Genomic DNA, 25413 nt, shown 5'->3' on the forward strand with positions numbered 1-25413 from the left:
TTTTGATATTTGCAACCATAGTAAAACAAAGACTTATATTTTTGATATTTATTTTATATATTTAAATGCCATGTAACAAAGAAAAATCAACCAAAAAAATGAGTTCGCATGTCACCTCTGACGCGCGTGTCATAGGTTCGCCATCACTGAACTAGAATGTCTATTTAGAATTGCTTTTATTTGAAATTAAGGAACTAAGCTTTACTATTAATATATGACTTGACACTGGTGCACTCCTTCAATTTGTGTCGGGTGGTCTCCGTCATTTAAGGTACAGGAGGCAACTTGTATCTGAGTAGGAGATCCAAAACACACAGACAGACAGTGGAGTGGCACCCCCGTGGTCTGTGGACCTTAATCCGGTTTGCACGTGGCCAGTTAAGCTAACTTAAGGATGTCATCTCCAATACAATAAATAACAGTCGTCATTAGGAGAGGGTGAGGCCAGCAAATCATGTGACCACACCGTCACTGATGATCTCATGGTGAACTACCCAAGCTGCTCAGCTCAAAGGCTGTGTTTATTAAACCAGAAAACAAGGTCCCCAAATCCGCTGACCTCTTCTGCGATGAGCACTTGTCAGGAGAAAGCTACTCAATGAACATTTTAATCAAATAAGTATTTTATCTGTCCTGTTAAGATAAAGGTGACATTTCAAAAATGGGTAAGAAAACCTTTCTTTTTTGCCAGAGACATGTCACAGAAGGAGCATGTAAGAAACAGGTATTTGGAAGTCATTTCACCATCATGTGATCATGGTTCCAAATTCAATGTAAGGACGTCATCTGTACAATCCTGTATATATGCACAACTTTAAAACAGAATGTCCACACTTAAAAAAAAAAGTCTCCATGAAATGAATAAAATGCAGGGGTCCTGACTCCTTTATCCTATAAACTGAACCCATAATAATCTCTTCATAAACAGGTCTCTTCTAAAATACCCCGACTTGAGCCAGACCATCAATCTGCTATATTGCAAAATATGACAGCAAGATACTGTGAAATAATGAAGTGCATTCAATTTGATTCGGTTCTTACTATAAATAATAATTCTTAACAATTCATTTCATTTCATTCTTCAACAACACCCACCTATCTTATATATGCCTGGCACTGTTCTTTGCTCTGAAAATACAGCAGGGAACAAAAGTGACAAAAACCCCTGCTCTCAAAGAACTCACATTCCAGTGTGTGTGTGTGTGTGTGTGTGGTGGTGGTGGGGGGGGATATATAGCATGTTAAACGGTGACTGTGCTATGGAGAAAGAACACTGTAGGGAAGGGATGCAGGAAATGCTGCCAGCAAAGGTGTGGAGTTGGCCAAGAAGGTAGTATCTGAGCACAGACACAAAGGAAGTAAGAGTCAGCTGCGGGCTATCTGGGGGAAAGTGCTCCCAACTGAGGGAACAAGGGGTGTGAAGGCCCTAAAACAGGAAACACCTAGTTTGTATGAGGAACAGCCAGGAGGCCAGTCTGGCTGGAGCACAATAAAAAAAGGGAAGAGTAGAGGAGATAAAAACAGAGAAGTACAGCAGGGCCAGGCCACGTAAGCCTGCATTTCCAATATGGCAGCCATGAGTCCCACAAGGCTACCAAGCATAGGAAATATACCTCGTCCAAATTTCGGTGTGAGTTAGTATGGCAAAAACCACGTCATCTAGATCAGAAATGAAAACCCAGGGGTGGGCAAAAGTAGGTGAGAACTCTGTGCCAAAGTGTACAGCAAGTAGACTACAAGAATGTGGAAATCATAAAGGCCGGCAATTTGAGCATTTATGATAAGTGCACTGTGCCATTCTTTTGAGATAATAAAGCTATTGTAATTATCAGAACCTGCATGTCTTTTTCCACATGAGCAACCGTAAGCCTACTTTTGCCACCCCTGTATATGTCACATATTTTTTACATACTGGGTTAAATAAATTACTATGTTTCTTTTCCCTTTTTAAATTTGGCTTCCAGAAAATGTTGAATTACATATGTGGCTCTTGTGTGTCACATGCGTTATATTTCTATGGGATAATGTTGATGAGCTACAGGGTCTCGCGGATCTCTCTAAGGACCAGGGCCCTCAGTGAGAGAGGAAAGACGCCCATGCAGAGTTCTGAGCATGGCAGGGCACGATGGGACATGTTGCATGGCTGCTGTGAGGACGGCGGCCTGTCAGGGGCAAAGGAGAAGCAGGTGAGAGGTGATGCTGGCTTGGACCAGAGCGATGGTAGGGAAAGTAGTTCTGACTGATCACACTCCAGGTATATTGCAGGTAGAGCCCCCAAGATTTGCTGCTGGATTGGATGGACATAAGAAAGAGAGAGAAGTCATGAGCACAGGTGTTTTGGATGATGGCATTCCCATAACTGGGATGGGAGATTGTGGGAAGAATGTATTTGTGTGGGAAAATCAGGAGTTCCATTGGGGGTGTGTGAAGTGTGAAATGTCTATTAACATCCCAGTTGAAATGTTACGCAGGCAGATGGAGACATAGGTCAGGTCTGTAGTTCAGGGGAGAGGCTGGGCTTGGGACAAATAACTGAGGGTCATCAGCATGTAGATTTCTTTTCTAACTTTTCATTCTGGGAAATTTCAGATATAAATAGAATTTGAGACAGTATAGGAAAGCCCCAGGTACCCATCACTTAGCTCCAACCATTATCTAATCATGGTCAAGCTTGTTTATCTCCCAGGATGACTTTGAAGCAAATTCTAGACATTGTTCATGATGGTATTTAAAGCCACGAGTGGAGAGAGGATCACAAAGAGAAAGAGAGAAGATGAAGAGGAGGTGCCCCGGGCCTTTTAATGTTTAGAGGTCAGGGAGATGAGATACTGAGAAGGGAGAGCCATAGGACGGGCAGCAAACCAGAAATATGTGTCCTGAAGCCACTGATAGGAAGAGCTTCAAAGAAAAGGGTATGGCCAGCTGGGTCAAGTACTGCTGAAGCTCCTATGATGAAGACTTAAGAGGTGACCTTCATGGTAGTAACACGGAGGTCACTACCAGCCCTGACAATAGCACGTTCATTCGAGTGGTAGGGATAAGCCTGACTGGAGGGATTCGAGAGAGGAAGAGAGCAAGGAATGAAAACTCTGTAAGGGACAGAGACATGCCCAGTAGCTAGAGTCAATGAGAATTTTTTAAGATGAGAAAACAATAGCATATGGAAACGATCCAGTAGAGAAGGGAAAACTGGTGATGCAAGAAGGCCAGGGAGCCCAGCCGACATGGCTCCGTGGTAGAGTGTTGACCTATGAACCAGGAGGGCAGGGTTCGATTCCTGGTCAGGCCACACACCCGAGTTGCAGGCTCCATCTCCAGTGCGGGGTGTGCAGGAGGCAGCTGATCAATGATGATTCTCTCTTATCATTGATGTTTCTCTCTCCCTCTTCCTTCCTGAAATCAATAAAAATATATTTTTTTTTTAAAAAAAAAAGGAGGCAAGGGAAGTCCTGGAGCAATTCCTGGATATAGAAGAGGGATGGAATTCAGTGCGAAGGATAGGGGTTATCCTCAGACCGGACCTCAACGTTTACCTGGGAAACGGCTGAGAACACACCATATCACAACCTGTTTTTAAAACTTTGTGTTTCATAATGTAGATAACCTATCAGTACAGCAATGCTATATGTAAATTATAAATACACACACATACGAGGAGTTCTCAAAAGTTTTAACCAATATGGGTACATAATCAAAATAATTAAAGACCACTTAATTGGAAGAAAATAAAGCATACTATCAAATTATAAACTAGGTAGCCTTCAGTGACCGGCATGCATATCACGATATAATTTATACTAGTATGTTCTGTATTATTCTGTGAAGTATACAATAAAATATCTAGAAGAGGTAAAAGAATACTAGTCTTTGTATGTGAGAATAGATGTTTTTATTAACTAAGATTTTTTTTTATTTTTTTTTATAAAGGTTCAAACACTACAATCCAGACACTGCAATAGAGCTGCATCGGAACTGCAAGTTAGAAAAATATAACAAGAATCACGAACTGTTATCAAAATCAGAGTGTCACAGGGACCAAATGCAAGTCTGATTGTTTATTTACACAGAGAAATGCAAACCAGTTTATAGTTTTATTAGCAAGGCAGGCCTGAACTGCACTATCAGATTCTGCTCCTGAGGAGGGATGGTTACCCGATACCACACGGCTCAGCAAAGAACAACAAATGGAGAAAATGGGCCTAATTAGGCAGGTCGCCTGGTCAGAAAGGCAGGGCCCCACACCAACCTGGAGTGTCCACAGAGCCACAGAGCATCCAGCTGCTCAAACAGCACAGCAGCACCGCTTGGCTGAGCCCTTTCACCAGTCAGAGCACCTTTCAGAGGTTTTCATTCAGCCTCCCTGCACTCCGCCAGGGAAGTAAGCGTTCCATTTTAACCTGCTTGGCTATAAGACTCAACCCAACAGTGGCTTGGATAAATGGACAGACACAAAGGCGGTCAGCAACATGGCTAGGATCCCAGTCACATGGTGATGAAACAGAGGCTTGCCCCAGAAGCCACCTTGAACAATCCTCGGGCCACCCCACATAAAATGACAGCAATGCCCGGCTGGCGTGGCTCAGTGGCTGAGAGTCGACCTATGAACCAGGAGGTCACAGTTCAATTCCTGGTCAGGGCAAATGCCTGGGTTGCAGGCTCGATCCCCAGTATGGGGCATGCAGGAGGGCAGCCGATCAATGATTCTCTCTCATCATTGATATCTCTAGCTCTCTCTCCCTCTCCCTTCCTCTTTGAAATCAATAAAAATATTAAACAAATAAATAAAATGACAGCAAGAGAATGTGAATACTAAGTCCTAGAACATGGCAGATTGTATAGCACAGAAGTGAGGGTCCTGGCCCCCCAACGTGGAGGAGACAGATGACAAGCAGTCCCGCGACAGCTCTGATGTGATCAGGCTGTCAGCTCCGTGAGAGCAGGGCCTTGCCTGTCTTCTCACAGCTGTATGCCCAGTGCCTGGCACAGAGCAGTCTCTCAAAAAAATATTTATTGAAGGAAGAAAAAAAATGACTAGTTATGCCCTAGCCGGTTTGGTTCCGTGGATAGAGCATTGGCCTGCTAACTGAAAGGTCCCGGGTTCGATTCCAGTCAAGGGCACATGCCCGGGTTGTGGGCTCGATCCTCAGTGGGGGACTTGCAGGAGGCAGCCGATCCATGATTCTTTCTCATCATGGATGTTTCTATCTCTCTCTCCCTCTTCCTTCCTCTCTGAAATCAATAAAAATATGTTTAAAAAAAAGACTAGTTATATTAAACCACAAAGATGAGGAAAAATGAATGCTCAGAAATCACAAAATGGTTCAATAAAACTCAGGGAAACTGGTGGTGGCAGTTTGATTGGAGATAGAGGGACACAGCTAAATAAATCTAAAAGGCAGAATTGTTAAATTCTTTGAAGAATGACCATAATTTTCATTAACAGAGACTTTGAGATTAATCATCAACTAAAGGAAGCGTGTGAATCTTATTTGGAGCCTGATTCAAGAAAAATCAACTATTAAAAAAAAATTGAGACAAACAGGAAAATGAAAATACTGGCGATATTTGGGAAACTGTGCTTTTGCAAGGGGTGATACCACTACTGGAGGTATGTTATTCAAAGGTATTATGTTTTAGAGACACACAGTGGAGTACTTATGGTGTCATATGATGTTTGGGATTTGCTGTAAAAGAATCTAAGAAGGGAATAAGGAATAAAGTAGGCGGGGCTATCAATGAAGTGACAGGGGCCACGTGTTGATATGTTGAAAGTGAGTGACTGGGACACTGAAGTTTCTTATACTAACTCTCTCTACCTTCATAAGGATAGTGTATCCCCAAAAAGGTTTACATACACTTTGAATAATTATAGAGTCAGCATTTATTAAAATACATGTCATTTTCAAAACTGAGCTATTAGCTCTTAAAGTGTGTATACATTTTGGGGGGTGGCCTGTGTGTGAAATTTCCCATAGTAAGACTGTTAAAAAGAAAAATAACCATTATCTCAAACTGCAGTTCATTTCCTTGCACCTGCCCCCCTACAGGGAAATGTGGTAGTCAGGGTCATACCTGGACTCGGTCATTTCCAAGGTGACCTGCAGACAGAGCTGGGGTCCTGTCTTTTCTTCATCACTGCCGTGATCATCACCTGGGACTCACCTGCTTCAGCTCCGCCTTCACTCCGGGCCTGGAGATGCCTTTACGGGTTCAAGGTTGTTCCACCATAAGTATCTTAGCTGGCTGACAGTTTGGTTTACATTTGGCAGACTTCGTGCATTTAACCTAGTTGTCACTTTGGTTTCAGTTCTCCATGGACCAAGTTCTCACAATTACTCCCATTTTTACATTATATAAATCTCAGCCTCATAATGATCTATATATACAGTGACAAGCAGACATGGTGGTCTTAAAATTGTGGATGATAACAGCTACATATACAGCGGATTACAAAGCTCCATATATGGCCAGACTGCATACTCTACTAGAAAATGATCGCAGGTCAGTTTGCAAATCCTTTGGTGAGCCCAGTGAGTCCTCCCATCCATCAAAACCAAAAGTTTGCCAGGCTGTTCAAAATACAAAAGAGGCAGCTGCTAATTCTTCACAGTCTTTGAGAGCATTAATTATTGATTCTTTAGTTGGAAACTGACACCTCCCTTAATGAAGGAAAAAGAAATTTTAGTGAAAAAGTGAAACTCTGAATGAGACGAATCCACAAGCAAAAAAAGAAAGTATAAAATACTATGAATGGAAGACTTCGAAGACGATATATTTTCATTTTTCACAATAAAGCCTTTTAATTTTGTTATTGCTTTGTTCATGTTTCATTGTATCCTTTTAAATGTCCCTCTTTTCTTTTTCGTTCTTTTATACTTTTATAATGAAATTGCCTTCAGGCCTATTAGTTACCGGCAAACATGGTTGGGGCAAGATGTTTACCATGTAACTACCAGACTCGGCCTGTTTCCTCTCTCACTGGTTTCCACTCGCACGCCCCAATGCTACCTTCCCTGACACTGGCTGGCTTTCCTTTCTCCCCCAGCCCTCTGCTTTCTCCAATGACGTGAGTGCACCCAACCCACCTCTTTGTACCAGGTCATTCTCCTCCTTTCTCATCGCCCTAATGACAAAGGAGCCTCTCATTCCCACATGGCGTCAATCTTCCTATATCCCTTTCTCCTTACTCGCATCCCCAGCATGTCCAAGTGCACCCCAACCTCCCCCAAATGTGCCACCTGCTGCCGTGAGCTCCTCTCTTCCTCCACCCACCCCTTCCGATCCCTCCTGCATGTTTCCACATGTTTCCAGGACAGACCAAACAAGGATGGGCCGTCCTTGAACATCTGTGTGCCACGCTGGGCGACAGAAGTGCACAGGACAGACAGAGGCGTGGGTGCTGGAAGCTTGTGATCTAGTGCAGAGCGCATTCAAACCGGAGCAACTGTCCCTGTGCCTCCAGACCAGACTGTGAGTCCTTTATTTTTACTCTGTAACCTCCCAGCTTCACAGTCCCAGATCCATAGTCAATATCAGGTAGATGACAGATGCCCCAAGTCAGTGCCCCATCAGTGTAAGCCCATGTAGTAGGAGGTCACCGGAAACTCTACGGAGAGGAGCTTTGATAAGGACCTTTTTATTTTATGGCCTCGGGGGAAAGTGTGTGTAGGGGAGGTTCACGTGAAGTAAAGCTCCAAGCGCCAGGCTCACCATTGCCAGCTAACAGCAGCTCGGAGTGTGCTTAGCTGCTCTCTTCTCTGCTATTCTGGTCGTCTGCTCCCTCCCTCCCACTGCCAGCCTCCTCCCTTCCAGCTGCAAGGGTAATACCACCCCGCCCCCCCCCCCCCCCCCGCACCTTCTGACACCCGCTGCTCCCAGCAGGCAGTTCCCCTTTGCCACCAAAGGGTCTCACTTCCCAACCCAGCCCTGAGCAGCCAGTGACCAGATGTGCCGGGAGCCGGTCCATCCTTGCTGTTTCAAGGGACCTGGCATATATGGCATATTGTTCTTAATATGTTTGCTCACCTTCTTGGCACTATGTGTTTTAACCAAGGTCTCCTCTCTGAGAAAGGTTGTTTCCCCAGGTAGGGATTTTCCCCTGAAGTTAGGGAGGGAATAAAACCTCTTAACTAAGTGCCAGGCGGGTAATTAATCACTTTAACTACGAACAATCGTGCTTAAGCTACATAATCTTTACTCCCTGAATGAAGATAAGAAACGCCCTAACCTTTGTAATAGAGATTGATAGGATTGAATCAACTGGTATAAATACAGATGCAACAAGACAGCAAGACCCAGAACTTAGAACACAGAACTTAGAAGACAGAACCTACACTCAGAACCTAGACACAGAACCTACACAGAATCTAGAGACAGAACCTAGCGAGAGAACATGGCAAAAGATCCTGGACTGAACCTGACTACAGAAATTGGCAAGAGAACCTGACTAGAACCTGGTGACTGAACCTGGCTGGAGAACCTGGACAGAACCTGGCTGGAGAACCTAGCAAGGGAACATGGCTACAGAACCTGGCTGGAGAACCTGGAGAACCTAGCAAGAGAACATGGACACAGAACCTGGCTGGAGATCCTAACCAGAACCTCACTGGAGATCCTGACCAGAACAAGGCTAGAGAACCTTGCTATGATGATCATCTGAACGCCCTCTCCGTGTCATTCCTTCTTCACTAACTCCGTCCACACCTTTGGGGACCCCTGGACCTGCTGGGGTTGGACCCCGGCACAGATGGTCGTGCTGCTGTTTTGCAAAAGCAGGAACTTTATATGAGCCCTGTTCCTGCCAGGAGTTTCACCAAGACCACGTCAAAAGAGGTGGAAACCAGGACACAAGGGGACTCTGTAAAGGTTGGCTGCGAGGATACCCAGTCGTGACCTGGCCCCAAGCCAACAGAGACACACACCCCACCAACGCCAAGCCGCAGGGCCTTGTTCCCAGAGTGGACGCGCGCCAGGTTCGGGCCGTTGAACCAGGCTGGGTGGCAAGCTCTCGCCGCAGCTGCATCTCCAGGGCCTTGGCGCTAAAGGGACAGTGAGGCTGGAAGTGACAAAGCAAAGGTAGTAAGAGAAACGTGCTATGGGACTCGGAGAGACCCATGACCCTCTTTGCCAGACACTGGCTTTGGGTTGGGCCATGCTCCATAGGGTCCTGGGAAATACCTTGTCACACCAAGGCCACACCCCACCCCTGCTGAGGAATTCAGGCCTCCAGGCTCCAAGAAGTGTGTGTGGGCCCTAACCGGTTTGGCTCAGTGGATAGAGCGTTGGCCTGTGGACTGAAGGGTCCCAGGTTCAATTCCAGTCAAGGGCATATACCTGGGTTGCGGGCACATTCCCAGTGGGGGGTGTGCAGGAGGCAGCTGATCAATGTTTCTCTCTCACCGATGTTTCTAACTCTCTATCCCTCTCCCTTCCTCTCTGTAAAAGATCAATAAAATATATTTTTAAAAAAAGAAATGTGTGTGGGAGTGGGGGTGAGATACCTCCAGGTTCCAGAGGTAGGACTGAAAACGACAGGGGTTTTCCAGGTACAGGATACTGGCTTAGGCGGATCCAGTGGTCTACTGTCTCAATGGCCACACCATCCTCTCTTGGGACCACAAAAGCAGGCCCCAGGCAGACTCTTCAAGGACCCCAGGCATCTGAGCCAGCCAGGGAAGCATCCCCAGCGGAGATCCAAACACTTTTCTGGGGGTGGAGAGCAGGGTTGGCAAACTCTTTCTTAAAAGGCAAGAGTACATATTTTAGGCTTATGGGTCATAGGGTCTCTGTTGCAACTACAGTAAGTTCTCACTAAAGGTCATGGATAGGTTCTTGGAAACTGTGACTTGAACCAACATGGCATATAACAAAACCAATTTCACCACAGGTGAATTGATATAAAAGAAGAGTTAATTCCTAGGGCATATTTCTGGTCACAAAATCATCACCAAACTTCTAAATAAAGACCCAAAACACTTCTAATATTAAACATGGAAATAAATGTGAGCTATATATACATTTAAGAAAGATGAATAAGAACAATTAAGATCATTATTTTCCAACCCGCTTATTCTAGTTCAGGGTCGTGGCTGACAAGAACTCTCCCCAGCAGCCCAGGGCACAAGGCAGGCACCCACCAAGGACAGGGCGCCCTTCCATTGCAGGGCCACTCACACTCACACCCACACCCTCTCAGAGGGGACAATATAGACACATCAGTTCATCTAAGAGTCACATCTTTGGGATGTGAGAAGAAACCAGAGCACCCCAGAAAACCCACACAGACATGGGGAGCACTGGGAAACTCCATACAGTCAGGAATCAATTTCCGCCCTCCCCCCCCATCGGTATTACGATAAAACGACATTGAACAAAACAACATTATTAGAAGACCTGCTGCCCTCAACTACACCAATTAGCATGAAAGTGGCCATAGACAAATAAACAATGGGCATGTCTGTGTTCCGATAAAACTTTATTTACAAAAGCAGGCATCTGGCCCATGGGCTGTAGTTTGCCAACTCCTGCTCTTCCTGCTCTTCCTGCATTTCCAAATCCCAAGAGGAGTAGAGGCCACCTTCCCTCCACCAGGAGGACTCCCACCCACTCTGGAGACAGGGCCCTATTCTGGGAACCAGGCCTCCATTCCTGCTCCTCCCTCCCACAAGACACTAAAGAAGTCTGGGTTGCTAGTTCGAGAAGAAAAGTCAGGCCTGCATCAGAAACCTGGGCAAAAGACGTAAAGGCTTTAGACATCACATCCAAAGGCTTTAGAGATGAAAAGAGCTAGGGTCTGGGAAAGGAAGTGACTTGCCCAAGATCATGTAACTGGCAAAGGCTTCCTGACTCTGTCCAGTGCTCTTAATCCTCTAGAGCAGTGATTTTCAACCTTTTCCATCTCACAGCACACATAAACTAATTACTGAAGTTCTGCAAAGCACCAAAAAATATATGTTTTGCTGACCTGACAAAAAAAAAAAATAGGTATAATTTTGATTGATTTATTAAAAAAAAAAAAAAAGTAATTACCTACCTACCTACCCTTTTTTGCTCCAAAGTGACTTTTAAAACAAATCAGGTGCCTATAGTTGTATATAAGGATTTCTGGTACCAAGAATGAACGAATCGGAAGCAACCTTATTCTGCAATGTGACCAATAAGATACAACTCCATATTATGGTTCAAGACAGGGCACTCACACCAGACGCCTATTGTTGTGTTGGCTGTTGTCATTTTTTAATTTGACAATCTAAGGTAAAAGAGGTCAGTGACCCTGACTAAACAGTCGGATACTATATGTTTTAAAATTTCTTGCAGCACACCAGTTGAAAATTGCTGCTCTAGAGTGATTACTGAAAAGGAACCAGAATCAATAGTCTTGATGGTGGAGACTAAGGGCCTATAACACATCTCTATACCACATCCTGGGAACTTTCAGTAACCTCTAAGACAGGGGTCCTCAAACTTTTTAAACAGGGGGCCAGTTCACTGTCCCTCAGACCGTTGGAAGGCCGGACTATAGTTTAAAAAAAAACTATGAACAAATTCCTATGCACACTGCACATATCTTATTTTGAAGTAAAAAAACAAATGTTTTCGGTGGGCCGCATGTGGCCCACGGGCCATAGTTTGAGACCCCTGCTCTAAGAGCATAGGTCAGTGAGAGAGCTTGGAGAGGGTAAAAGTAAATCAATAAATAAATAGATAGATAAATAGATATATATATATATATATATCCTATCTAATAATAGACAAACATGGTAATTGACCGTACCTTCGCTATGCCCCCCTTCGGCTAATCAGCGAGATATGCAAATTAACCACCAACAAAGATGGCGGTTAATTTGCATACGTAGGTGCGAAGCGAAGGCTGAAGGTGGCTCCGGCCGGAGCAAAGGTTTGGGTCCCGGGTGCCAGAGGAAAACCGGTGCTGGAAGCCAGGGGAAGGAAAGGCCTATTGCACGAATCTTTTTGTGCAACAGGCCTCTAATATATATATATATATACATATATATATATATATACATATACACACACACACACACACACACACATACATACACACCAGAGGCCTGATGCACGAAATTCATGCAAGAGTAGGCCTTCCTTCCCCTGGCTGCTGCCACCGGCTTCCCTCCAGCAGCCGGGACCCAGGCTTCCCTCTGACTGCCCTCTGGCTACTGGCACCCGGGACCCAGGCTTCCCTCCCAGAGGGAGGCTCCACCCACCTGCCACAGTTCACCAGGTCAGTGTCCTGGGCCTCCTTCTGTGGGGCGATCATGGGGCGATGGCCAGTCCCCAACCAATCACATCACACCTGCCTTGGCTGGTGCCAGTGGGTGTCATAGTGTGGTCCCGGATGGTCGTCCAGATGGTCGTCCGGATGGTCGTTCTGCTGTTCCGCCATTCAGTCGATTTGCATGTTATGCTTTTATTATATAGGATAAATAATAATAATAATAATAATAATATAATAATAAAAGCGTAATATGCTAATTAGACTGGACGTCCTTCCGGATGACCTTCCAGATGAAGCTGGGGCTGTGAGGACCGAGGCAGCTGCCACAGCTGTGAAGGCCGAGCCCCTTGCATGAATTTTGTGCATTGGGCCTCTGAATATATATATAAAATCCTTCCAGGACATATCCTCCTGGTCATAGTTATTAGAGAAAAGAAAACTTAAATAGAAACCCGAACTTCAAAAAAGGGTGTGGTTTGGTAGAAGACGTGGGTGTTCATCAGCAGAAACTGGTCCAGCAGTCTGGGCGGGCCCTTGGGATAATAAACAAGAACAAGACATACAGCCTCACCCAATGCTGGGCCGAAGCCCCAGGCCCTGGGATCTCTCTCTACACACTTTCTCAGCCACCTCGCACCTTCAAAACTTTACAACTATTTCCTCCAAATCTCTTTCCAGAACAGATTTCCCTTGCAAACTCTATTTGCCTGACATCAACATATCTATCCGGATGGGCACTCTGCCATCGTCTGGAACGCAACATGTCTAAAACCAAAACAAACATGGCTCCCCCTCAAAGAAGTTTGAACCCTGATTTTTCTATTTCTGTCAATCACTAAGGCTCGGAATGTCTGTACCGTCTCTTCCCCTGTCCTGTCCCCAAGCCAAAATGGCTCTCTGAATTACTTCTTCCTCTGCACTCCCACCGGCTCCACCCTCATCCATCACCTCCAGTCTGGAATACTGCCAGTCTTCCGCCTGGGGCCCAGACTCTAAGCTTGTAAAAAGGCCAGGCTGATCTTCCCCCATCTCCCCATCCTCCTGCCGTCCACCACAATCTCTTCAAGGTCAAGGCCCAGTTCCCAGAATCTGACCTAACATGGCAGGTGCGCAATCAGTGCTGAATGAATGAATCCTAGCTTTCATCAGGAGCCATGACCACACTGGAAACCTCAGGGCCTTCCTATCCCTACCACTGTGAGCCCAGAAGGCCAGGCTCTGCAGGCCTCCATCCTCCCACCCACCCTTCTCACCCACCATCTCAGAAACAGGCTCCATCCCGCTGATCGACGCCGAACCCTCGTCATGTGCCAGTCATTCCTGCATCCACATCTCTGCCCACGCTCTGCTCGCCCGGTTCTGCAATGACGTCCATGCCCTTCCCCCTCCATCCACTCCAACTCCTACGTAACTGCCAAGCTCTGGGGGAGACGGGGGATGCAGGAAGGGGGGAGATCATTTTTAAAAATTGGGCATAGGGGGCATGACGAAGATAGGCTGAGGTCTCTGATCCCTGGAGACATCACCCTCCCCATGGGTCGCAGGCGATTAGAGAAGGAAGAGGTGGGAGGAGGAGCCAAATTTTTCCACTGAAGGAAAGGCATGATTTTCATCACTGCTTCTGTTGCCCTGGTAACCAGGGACAGCCCAGTGGAGAGTACAGTAAAAGAACACCATGTTTATCTTTGCTTTCTGATCCACTTCCCTGTACACCCTTCCCTGACCATCCCCTAGCCCCTAGGCCTGCACCAATTTTTTTTATAACGCCACCACCATCTTTCTAGTCGCTCTTGCTCAAAACGTCAAAGGTGGAGCTCATTTCTGCCTCTCTTTATCCAACACGATGTACCATATATTCTTCCACTGCAACATGCTGGGGATCGTCTCACCACACCCATCTGCCACGCCAGGGGGCCCCACGAACAAAAAGCTGATCTCAAAGCACAAGCCTGGCACCACTCCACCAGAGCCTCTTGGGCAACAGGGACTAGAGGGCAAGAAGGTGAGGAAGACTGCCCAACCACCCGCCCTCCCCCTCCTCAGCCCCAGACAGCTGGTGTGGAGTGGGCCCCTGTTTTCCGTGCCCCCTCCTATGTCCGGGATCAGGAGAATGAAAGAGCCAGGTTGAGAATGGGGGGAGTAGTTCTACCCACAAGCCTCCACGGATCCTGCCTCCCCCATGGACACAGTGTCTGCGTGACCTGGGAGTGGAGACAGAGCGCTTGCCCTGGGAGGTTATATAAGCGTTATATAACATGGTAGCACCAATAAGCACGCAGGGGTGGAACCAAACCCAAGGGGCTGGAAGGAACAGCCCTCTCGCCACCAATGCCAAAGGATCACCAGGCCCTGGCCGCCCCAGCCCTGTCTATACCTGCTCCTTCCACCCCAGAGGACACAGAGAGAGACTTGCCTGGCTCTTCGTTCTTCTTCCCACGCTGGGCCACGGGGAGGGGCTGCGGCACCATCACCACCCTGGCCCATGCCAGCCTCTGCCCCTGCAGCCTCAGGTGGCCAGGCTGCCCTTCCCACAGGGGAGCAGCAAGGGGGCCACAGGCAGGGGAGGGGCGGGGAGCCAGCAGCCCCCTCCTCTGGGTTTGTTGGGGGAAAGTGCTGCACAGCTCAGGATTGGCTGAGCCGGTGTCCCTCTGTCCCTCTGTTCTGTCATTCTCCAGTCCTCTAAAAAACAAAACAAACCAATTGTGCACTGATGATTGAATGATGAATCCCAAATTTTGGTCTATGGCTGCAAATACAGCTAAAAGGGGGGGGGGGCGCTCAGGACATTACCCAATTTCCCTAAGTCCCCCACCTCCCACCACATCCTGACAAAACCTATCACCTATGGACTTGGGCTGTAGGCCTGGAGACGCCCTTGCCTCCAGTCCCACCTCCCTCCCCCCAACCCCTATTTCTGGGGCTGCCTCAGCTGCTAAAGCTTCGATCTCTGACACTCCTGCGCCCCCCCCCCCCCCCCCCCCGCCCCACACTCTCCCCAAGTGTCTGCAGAGTGCTCTGAGTCTGGGGCTCCCAGATGCGCACGCAGGAGCCAGGCGGCTAGCCTGGGCAGTTTAGCACAGCTCTGGGCCAGGTCTTCATCAAACTCCTCCATCCTCACCATCACACCCACTTTATTATTTGGGGGTGGGGTGGGGGCAACTGAACAGAGCCCAATAGCATCCCCCCACAGCGCCTGCCCTCTCCTGAGCCATGCCACTGGCCTTCCCCCACCTCCTCCACATGCACCTCCGAGCCCCCTGAAGAAGGCGGGGGAGAGAAATACGCATTAATATCAGGAGCCTTTGCGCACCATCTCTCGCCCCCTCAACCACCTGTCTCGGCGCTCTCCATCCCCCACAGCCTTCCACAACTCCGGGCGCCCGCTCTGCAGCAAACGGGCACCACGCCCACTGCGGAGCGGAGAAATGCCAGGTGGGGAGTGGGCAGGAGCCCCCGGGACGCCCCGGGGGGCTGCTCCTCCCCCTCCCCCGCCCTGCTGGCCCCGGCCCCAGAGCCCGGGGACCGCCCGGGGCTGCTCCGGGCCGCACCGCCGCCACCCACGCGGCGAAGGCAGCTGCGCCCGGAGGCCGCGCCGCAGCGGGGGTGGGGCCGCGGGGGCCGGTGCATCGCCCCCAGGGGCCCACCCCTGCCCCGGGCTCTCCGCGATCGCCCGCAGGCCCGGCCCACGGTGCACCCCCCTCCCCCCACCTGGCCGGAGCTCGGCTCTTACCTCCCGCGGCGGCTTTCCTCCGGGGGGACTGCGCCACCCGCCCGGCCGCCCCGGGAGCGCCCCGCGGGAGGTGCGAGATGCGCAGCCGCTGCGGACGCCGGCCCCGCCGCCGCTGCCCGGGCGTGTGAGCTCAGCCTGCCCGCGCGCCCGCGCTTCCCACGCTCCGCGCCCCGCGCCGCGCCCCCCAGCGGCCGCGCCGGGCACCGCACGCCGGCGTCCGGGAAAATCTGACGCAGCGCTGCCAGCCGCGTTGGAAATTCCCAGAATCTGACCGAGGTTTGCTGCGCGGCCGGAGGCTGACAGGTCACGCTGACCACCCCCGGCCTGAGGCAGGACGTCTGCCGCCCACCCCGGCTCGGAAGGAGATTCCAAGCCTTTGCGGGACGCCCTGAGTCCCCCACCCCCCACCCCCCCTTCGTCTGACCTTGCTTCCATATTTCTCTCGGGGCAAATGGACACTGTGGCGAGGGTGCCGACTAGTCTTTAAAACGGGGGGGGGGGGGCGATAGAGGATCAGGGGTGAGCAAAGGGCAGGAAACTCTGCAGGCTGCCACTCCAAGGCCTCCTTGGCCCTGTCTACAACTACGAGTGTGCACAGGTCTCTTCCAGAGCAATCTTGTTGTTTAAAACACACACACACACACACACACACACACACTAAATAAATAATAAGAGGCCCCAGTCTGCCTGTACTTCTAATTTGGGAGATTTGGAGGACTGGCTTTTAACCTTTTCTCACATGTAGACCCTTTGGAGATTTGGAAACGCGCTGTGGGCCCTGTCTGCAGGCAAGTGCACACCCCTACGTAAGGACAATTGTGCATGGCCCGAATGCTCAGACATCGCCACACTCCACGGAGCCCAGCTTAAGCCCTCCTTCTGGGCAGACGCCCTGAGGTAGCAGGAGACGGAGCTGGCGGTGACCTGAATCTGCTGCCATCTTTGCTTACACTGTTTCCTCCTCGGGGGTGTCTCCTCCATGCCTCAGTCCTGCATTTCTGCCTATAGCGACCCCAACTCTCTTTTCAGACCAGCTCTCAGCCCTGTTTTCCCCAGTTTTTACATTCAGACGTGCTGTCCGTCGCCGGTGTTTGCTGGGCGCGTGTTCTTTATGCCATTTATGTCTATTACTGCTCTACATGAGAGCCTCTAGTTCTTTCTGTGGTTGGTTGTCTTACGGCTTCTAGATCAGTGGTTCTCAACCTTCCTAATGCCGCGACCCTTTAATACAGTTCCTCATGTTGTGGTGACCCCCAATTTCATTGTTACAAATTGAACATAATTAAAGCATAGTGATTAATCACAAACACGATATATGATTATATATGTGTTTTCTGATGGTCCTATGTCGACCCCTGTGAAAGGGTCGTTCGACCCCCAAAGCGGTTGCGACCCACGGGTTGAGAACCGCTGTTCTAGATTATAAACACTTTTAAGGCCAGTTTCCCCCTCTGCAACTACAAAGGTGCCTTACATGGCACGCCCTTGGCAAATAGCTCTTAAGTAATCAGGGGAAGTTGAGAAAACAGGAGGCCCATAGGAATCCCCCACCTGCTTCCTCCGACCTTGCTCCCATATTTGACCTTTCCCACTTTGAGATGGGACCCCTCTTGCCCGAATTTTTATGAGGCTACGTCCTACTCATTCTCCAGGTTCCCCCACTGTCTCCTCTTATTACACCCCCCCCCCGCCCCCGCCCATCCCTGCTATGTGACACTCATTGCACAGTGTTGCCTCCCGTAATGTCTGCTTTCCCTGTCAGACCAGGGGCTCTGCAATAGTGTCCTTAATCCCTAGCACAAGGCCAGGTGCCAGGTAGGAACACACCAAATACTTATTGAATGAATGAAAGCTTTGAACATGACACAGACTCAGAGGAGAGACTCTGGGACAAATGCAGAATCCGAGGGCCAGCCAGGGTGGGACCAGTGAGACTGCTTTTGAATGCGGTACCACCCACTGTTTTCAAGTGAATTTCAGTCTGTCTGAGTCTTCCCTTATCCCCAACTGAAAAATGGGGATAATAAGACCCAGGGTTTCTCAGAAGGCTGCCAGAGACATATGCGGAAGCACTTGTCATTTTGAAGTGCTAGGAGTCGTGTTGCATTACTTCACTCGATCTTCACAATAACATTTTGAGGTGGGCAACTGTCATTTCCCATTTTGCATATGAGGAAACTGAAGGAGGACAATGGAAATCAATTTGCATAAGGTCACCTCGCTGGTTGCCAGGGAACAGAGGCTTGTCCCTGGGTCCCAAGCCCAGGCGCTCTCCACACTTCACCACTGCCCCTCCCTTCATGCCCAAAGTAGGAAGCAATGTTGGGACACATGCATGTTGACATTTGGGGATCATGCAACTTGCAAATGTCACGGCTTACCATTTCTGAAAGGGTTTTTTTTTTTTTTTTTTTTTTAGGAGGAGGGCGGGGGTGTGTGTGATGGGTTGTTGGTATAAAGTAAAGTATATAACAACAGGAATCACGGCAGAAAGGAGGAGGGTCGGGAGCAATTGACCTTCGAGCTGACCCCATATTCCCCACCTCTGCCCCTTCTCCCACCCTGGGGGGGTTACCTTGATTGACAGCCCCCTTTCACCACACAGTGGGGCCTTTGCAGGCTCTGAGGTTCCCCGAAGCTGGAGATCTTTTCCTGCCTCCATATTTCCAATGCCGCCTGTCAGCAGATATTTCCTGAGCTCTTGCTAAGTGCTTTGCCACTGCCTGTGGAAACCTGGCCAAATGACTTAACCCCTCTGAGCCGCAGTTTCCCCTTCTGCGAAATGGGATCGATAATCACCAATCTCACAAGGCTTAAACGAGATAACCTAACAGCTGGGCCCTTGCTAGTGGACACTCCTGCCTCCAAACCTCCCCCCCCCCCCCACCCCCCCCCGCCTGCCCCGTGTCTTCTGGTTTTCATTCCCGAGTGCATGGGATTGTCTGTTTAGTAACCGGGGGAGGATGGAGAGGAGTGGAGGGGCCAGAAAAGAGAGGAAAGGACTAAGAAGGCCACTGTCCTTCCCACCTTGCCCCTCCCGGGACATGGGGAGCTGTGGGGCTCAGAGCCTGTTTGCACCTCTCAAGAATGACTTGTGAATTGCTGAGCCCTTTGCGTTTGTATGTCGCAGTCAGCCCCAGTGATGAGCAGCTTTTCCAAGCCCTTGGTGGTCAGGGGGTTTGGACCACTGAGAGCCAGGAAGGAGGGAAAGAGCCATCTTTTGCGGACTCCAGCTGTGAGGGCTCATATGAGGCTCCTTTGCCTGGGGGGGGGGGGGGAGGGGGCGGGGGGGGTGTCTCCCAGCAATAACTCTAGAACATTCTAGGAATGTGGATTAAATCATCAAACAAGATGTTAGTAACTTAAAGAAAGAAGGTGGAGCCTGGCCGGCATGGCTCAGTGGTTGAACATCAACCTATGGTCAGGGTTCGATTCACAGTCAGGGCACATGCTCGGGTTGTGGGCTGGGTCCCCAGTGTGGGGTGTGCAAGAGGCAGCTGATCAATGATTCTCTCTCATCATTGATGTTTCTCTCTCTCTCTCCTCCCTTCCTCTCTGAAACAAATTTAAAAATTTTTTATTTTATTTTGTAAGAAAGAAGGTGGTGCCTGGCACATGGTAGGAACTCAGTGTGTGCGAATTCTCTAAGATGTGCACTCTTGGGCATCAGGGCGCAGAGTCCCGGTGCTCCTGGGTCTACTGGTAACGCAGCCTTTACACAAAGCATGTTTGTTTCTCACTGTGGCCAGCGCCCCAGGGAACACGCGTGGAAGTTCCCTTCAGAGATCCCCCGTGTGTGGTTATGGTGGTTTTACTCTTTAAAGATTAAATCACATTTTCCCTTTTCTGCTCAACAAAGACAACAGCCCTTTGGTTTTTGATAAAATGTCCCTTTCCTACTAGCAGGTGGATATGCCCCAGGCGCTGAGAGCTGTGCTTTTAAAACACACACGTGCCCGGCTGTTCGAATCTGCTCCTTCTCCTTTCCCTTATCTTCTGCCCGGGGGGCTGAGTCTTCTCTGCCTTGGCAGGCTGATAACATGTGGAAGGATGAGAACAGTTCTAATTAATAGACTAATTAGTGGTACAAGCCTTTAATAGCTGATTATAGGAAAGTCATTCCCCACCCCCCACCCCAAGTGACTTATTTATTTATTGCTGTTGTGCTGCAGTATGGCACAGAGGCAGCTTGTAATGATCTATTGGTTGGTTCGGTGGGACTTTTCCTCTCTTCCTTCTCCTCCTTCCCCTTGCTAATGGTCAGCACAGGCAGGATGGGAGAATTCAACCAGCTGACAAGCAGCTCTGCACAGACATGTGCTGGGATTCTTTTTTCTTAAATATATTTTTAATTGATTTCAGAGAGGAAGGGTGAGGGAGAGAGAGAGAGATAGAAACATCAATGATGAGAGAGAATCATTGATTGGCTGCCTCCTGCATGCCCCCCACAGGGGATCGAGCCCACAGCCCAGGCATGTGCCCTTGACCGGAATCGAACCTGGGACCCTTCTGTCTGCAGGCCGATGCTCTATCCACTGAGCCAAACCAGTCAGGGCAAGTGTTGAGATTCTGATGCCACCCCATCTTGACAGCTCAGAGCTAGAAAGGGGATGGGAGGTATTGGAGAAAAGAAGGCAAGAAAATCCTACCCATTGCGTTGGCTTACCTCCCCGTGACCCTCCTCTCTCGATTCCTCCCTCTTGGTGTGCCACAGCTCACATGCGTGTCAGTTACATTCAAACACAGCCTGGTGTGGAGCTTAAAAGCCAGCACTGAAATGGACTACCTAGGTTCAAACCTTGGCTCGCCCACTGGCCAGCTGTGTGGTCTGAGCAAGTCACCTAACCTCAAGGGTAATGTTTCCTCATTGGTAATGTGGGAATAGAACTGTTCCTTCCTAGGATTGCGGTGAGAGTTCAATAAAACAAGCCAGGCAGAGTACTTAGCACAGTGCCTAGCATATACTAAACCCTCAATCATGTTAGCTATGATAATCACTACTGCCTGAAACTATTTAACTCATCAAATGCATGGAAGGAACTTGGTAAATGTTAGTAGACTACATGAATGACTATATCATAATTTTCAGGTAGATGGTGTGCCCTTAAACTTCAAATAGGAGAAGAAGAGAGGAAATTGCTCCCTAAATCATAATAAGAAGCTACTGTTAGCTGAGTGCTTATCCTGGGCGAGGCTCTGAGCTAATTGCTTTATTCGCTCATTTAATCCTTATATAACCTGATTTTTACCAGCCTTCTTGGATCATGTTTCCCTTAAATAGCACCAGTCCCCACACCAAATTTTGAGGGATGTCGTTACCCCCCTTCCCAAGACTTCCAAGGACTCTGGGGGAAGGGCTGACATTGGCATGATCGCTTTCCCTTACGAATTCCTGCTCTGGCTGAGTTCCAGCTCTTTCACCTGCCTCCTAACAAGGCCACCTTCCCGCCCCATCACTGTCACACACAGCAAGCTGAGTCCCTCCCTCCTTTGCCTTTCCTTCCAACCCTAAAGCCCCCAGAACACAGGGCCATGTTGTGTGGAAGACTTACCGAAGGCCTGAGGCTATAAAGAACGGTCATGGCACCACATAGGCGTCACCAACTGTAGCTCCCCACCTCCCTCGCCCGGGTCCTCTCTCCTGGCTATGCTGCTACTTAGAGCCCTGCCTACAACTATTTCCCGCCAACATTCTGCTCCTCCATCTCTCTCCTGATGCCCACCTCTCCCTGAAAACATCAGGTTGCTATTACTCGATAGCACGAGTAAATTGAGCTCTTTGGAGCAAACATCTCCCTTCGGGGCTCTTCTCAATCTAGGGGCAGAAAGGGAGCTACGGAGATGGATGAGAGAGTGTGTGTGTGTGTGTGGTGTGGGTGGGGGGGGGGGGGCTCGCTGCTTTTCTCAGCCACAAAAGTTTATCCACGTATTTTCCTCCACGAAGGAGCCACTCACCTCCGAGATGAGTCCTGTCCCACCCTAGAATGAGGGAATGTGGCAGGCATATGTTTACACAATTCTTTTTTCATCCTGTTAGACTTGTGGTAACACTATGAGGTTTATATTATTATCCCCATTTTTTTTTCCAGATGAGGAAACTAAGAATTGAAAAGGATTTTTAAAAAATAAGCTGCTCGCCTAACTGGTTTGGCTCAGTGGATAGAGCATCGATCGGCCTGTGGACTGAAAGGTCCCAGGTTCGATTCCGGTCAAGGGCATGTACCTTGGTTGCAGGCACATCCCCAGTAGGAGATATGCAGGAGGCAGCTGATCGATGTTTCTCTCTCATCGGTGTTTCTTACTCTCTATCCCTCTCCCTTCCTCTCTGTAAAAAAACCAATAAAATATATATTTTTTTTTAAAAAAATAAGCTGCTCAGAATCACATAGCTCATCTCAGAGCTGGAGTCTCAGTATAGGCCTCCGATCCAAAGCCAGAGAACTTGACCATGACACCATGTGGTCACTCCAGGCAGCTCAAGCCGCTCTGAGGCAGGTGCCACTCACAGGGCAAACGTTTCCCAGGAAACCTTCCTGTGGGGGCGGTGGTGTGGGCCATGGGAAGGTGAGTTGATTGACCGAAGGCCAAAGACATTCAGGCGGAGTTAGAGCTAGAAATAGGCGCGTATCTATAGCTTCACGAACGAGACTCCAGAGGAGTTGTTGCTATTAATCAGCACTGAATGACTGCTCCGATTGCCTCCTCTGTTGGTGCTGCAGTTGCTGATGTTTGCTGTCCTTTATTCACCCCTGGGGAGGGGTCCCCTCCGCAGAAGGATAAGGCTAATTTTTTGTGCTTGTAGAGGACTGACTTCATATGTGAAACATCACATTGGTAGCCCCTCCATGTTTCATTAAAAAGGCTGGCCTGGCAGCTGAGGCTCAGTAAATAGCTGTGGGATGAATGAAAGAATGGTTCTTCACTCTCTTTGTCGGTTTTCTTCCCAGACCCTAAAGCGGGAGGAGTGAGTTGGGCAGAACGGGATGATGGCGAATCCATCCCAGCTGGGCAGCTGGTGGAGGCACCAGAATAGAGGGTGGGAGGCATTTTATAATAAAGTAGCCGTGTGACCTTGGTTTTCTCCTCTCTAAAATGGGGATTATGATTCTTATCACATGACTTTTTTCCTCCAATGGAGGGTGGTAATGGAAACACTACAGCTTTTGTTATCACTTACTCTTCAGTCTACTACGATCTGGTTTCTGCCCTCTCACACCTGGTTTTCACCGAGGTTACCAGCCACCGCTTTTTTTGAAAGTTCCTTTCCTCTACCGCTTGGTAGCTTTTCACACTGTGCACCAGGCCTTCCTCTGTGACACATTCTCTTCCCGGGTTTCTCATGACCCCAGTCTCAATGTTTCCATGTCTCCTTGATCCTGTTCTAAGTCCCCACTGAGGCATCACTATTAGTTACCTGCTGCTGCATCACAAGTTACCCCCAAATTCAGCAGTTGAACCAGTATTGGCTACCTCGCCTAGTTTCTTAGGGTCAGGAATTTGGGAGCAGTGTAGCTGGGTGGAGCATTTGAGCTGGGTTGTTCTGCTCTGAATCTCTCATGAGACTGCAGTCTCTCTCTCTCATTCATTCATTCATTCATTCATTCATTCATTCATTCACAAAGGGCTCTGTCCAAGCTCGTTCGAGCTCCCTCACACGGCTGTTGGCAGGAGATTTCAGTTCGTCCCCACGTGGGCCTCTCCACAGGGCTGCTCAGGACATGACAGGTGGTTTCCCCCAAAAGAGTGATGCAGGAAAAGTGAGTGCGTGTGGCCGTGATGAAAGCCTCCATGTCTTTTATAACCTAATCTGGGCAGTGACATAATATCACTTTTGCCCTGGTCACACAGACCAACGCTGGTACAATGTGGGAGAGGGTTGCACCCGGGTGCGAATACAAGGGGGGCAGTACTGGGGCCACCCTGGAGGCTGTCTACCACAGCATCCTCCTCTGCTGTTCCCCGGGGCTCCGTCCTCACACTGCCTCCCTCCTCATTTGCCACACACGCCCTTGATGCCACAGTAATAGTAAAAGACCTTCAATGACTATTACTAGATTCTAAAGACACCCAGTGTGCATCTCAGGCGCAGTTGCCTTCTGGAAACTTCAGCTTGCACATTGCCTATTGTATCCCAAAGGCTTCCCAAAGCCCACTCGTTCCATACTGAACATGTCATCCTCCCCACGATCCCGTTTCTCCACCTGTGTTTCCATCTCACAAAAAACAACACTGTCCGCTCTGTTGCCAAGCAAGGGACGGGAGACCACCCTCGCTGCCCTTTTCGCTTTCTCTCAGACCCACTCAGCGTGCTAAGGTTCTTTGGTCATTATTTTCCCCATCTTTTTCTTTTGAAAAATGTCAAACCTACAGAAAAGGCAAAAGAAGAGTGAAATGGTCCCGTTTACCAGATCACTTCATCCATCCACAGGTGCTGATGTTTTGTGTCGCATTTGCTTTCTCTCCCCTCCTCCTCTCTCTAAATACATATTTTTGTCACGCTAATACTAAGATGCTACCTGCCTTTTTACTCTCACTTTCTCACAGATGTGCAATGGGTGTGTATACAGTATCTATGTGAACATGCTGTATTTAAAAGGAAGTTGTGGCCCTAGCCACTTTGGCTCAGTGGATAGAGTGTTGGCCTGAGGACCAAAGGGTCCTGGGTTCGATTCTAGTCAAGGGCATGTACTTCAATGGCAGGCTCCTCCCCAGCCCAGGCTCTAGCCAGGGCGCACGCAGGAGACAACCAATCGATGTGTTTTTCTTGCATCAATATTTCTCTCTGTCTTTCTCACTCTCTCTAAAAATCAATGGAAAAATATCCTCAGTGAAGATTTTAAAAAAATAATAATAATAAGTAGAAGTTGTGGATTTTATGACACTTCATCCCTGAATATTTCCACATGCATCTCCTGAGAATGACATCCTCATAGAACCGCACTGCCATTATTACACCTGCCTGATTACAAAGCCAGATGGTTATACCTTCCCACTGTGCCTCCAATTAGCCACTTTTCTTCCAAACACAAGTTTCCCTTTCCTTCCATCGTGCAGTCACCTCCTAACTGGCTGCTCCTGCAATCCCTGCTCCACACCCTGCCACAGCGAACATTCTGCACATCTGACTATGTTACTCCCTACTTCAGACTGTTCAATGGCTCCCCATTATAATTTATTACCTTCAAAATAAAAAACATCATTCATCCCAGCCAGTGTGGTTCAGTGGTTGAGCATCGACCCATGAACCAGGGGGTCACAGTTCAATTCCCGGTCAGGGCACATGCCCCAGTTGTGGGCTCGATCCCCAGTTGGGGTCATGTGGGAGGCAGCTGGTTGATGATTCTCTCTCATCATTGACGTTTCTCTCTCTTTCTCCCTCTCCCTTCCTTTCTGAAATCAATAAAAATATATTTGAAACAAAGCAAAAGCAAACAAACAAGCCCCA

At 48.7% G+C, this 25413-nt stretch overlaps 1 long non-coding RNA gene across 1 annotated transcript; it reads right to left on the reverse strand.

The window, feature by feature from the left end:
* Nucleotides 1-12511: 12511 nt before the first annotated feature.
* On the reverse strand, nucleotides 12512-16239 carry LOC118672836. Its single transcript, XR_004973224.1, has 3 exons — nucleotides 15969-16239; nucleotides 13496-14917; nucleotides 12512-12771 (listed from the first exon to the last, which is right to left on the reverse strand). It is a non-coding gene; the product is annotated as an uncharacterized LOC118672836 (long non-coding RNA).
* Between the last annotated feature and the right edge of the window lie 9174 nt (nucleotides 16240-25413).

The sequence above is a fragment of the Myotis myotis genome, unplaced genomic scaffold (genome assembly GCF_014108235.1).
Source record: "Myotis myotis isolate mMyoMyo1 unplaced genomic scaffold, mMyoMyo1.p scaffold_m19_p_18, whole genome shotgun sequence".
NCBI lineage: Eukaryota > Metazoa > Chordata > Mammalia > Chiroptera > Vespertilionidae > Myotis > Myotis myotis.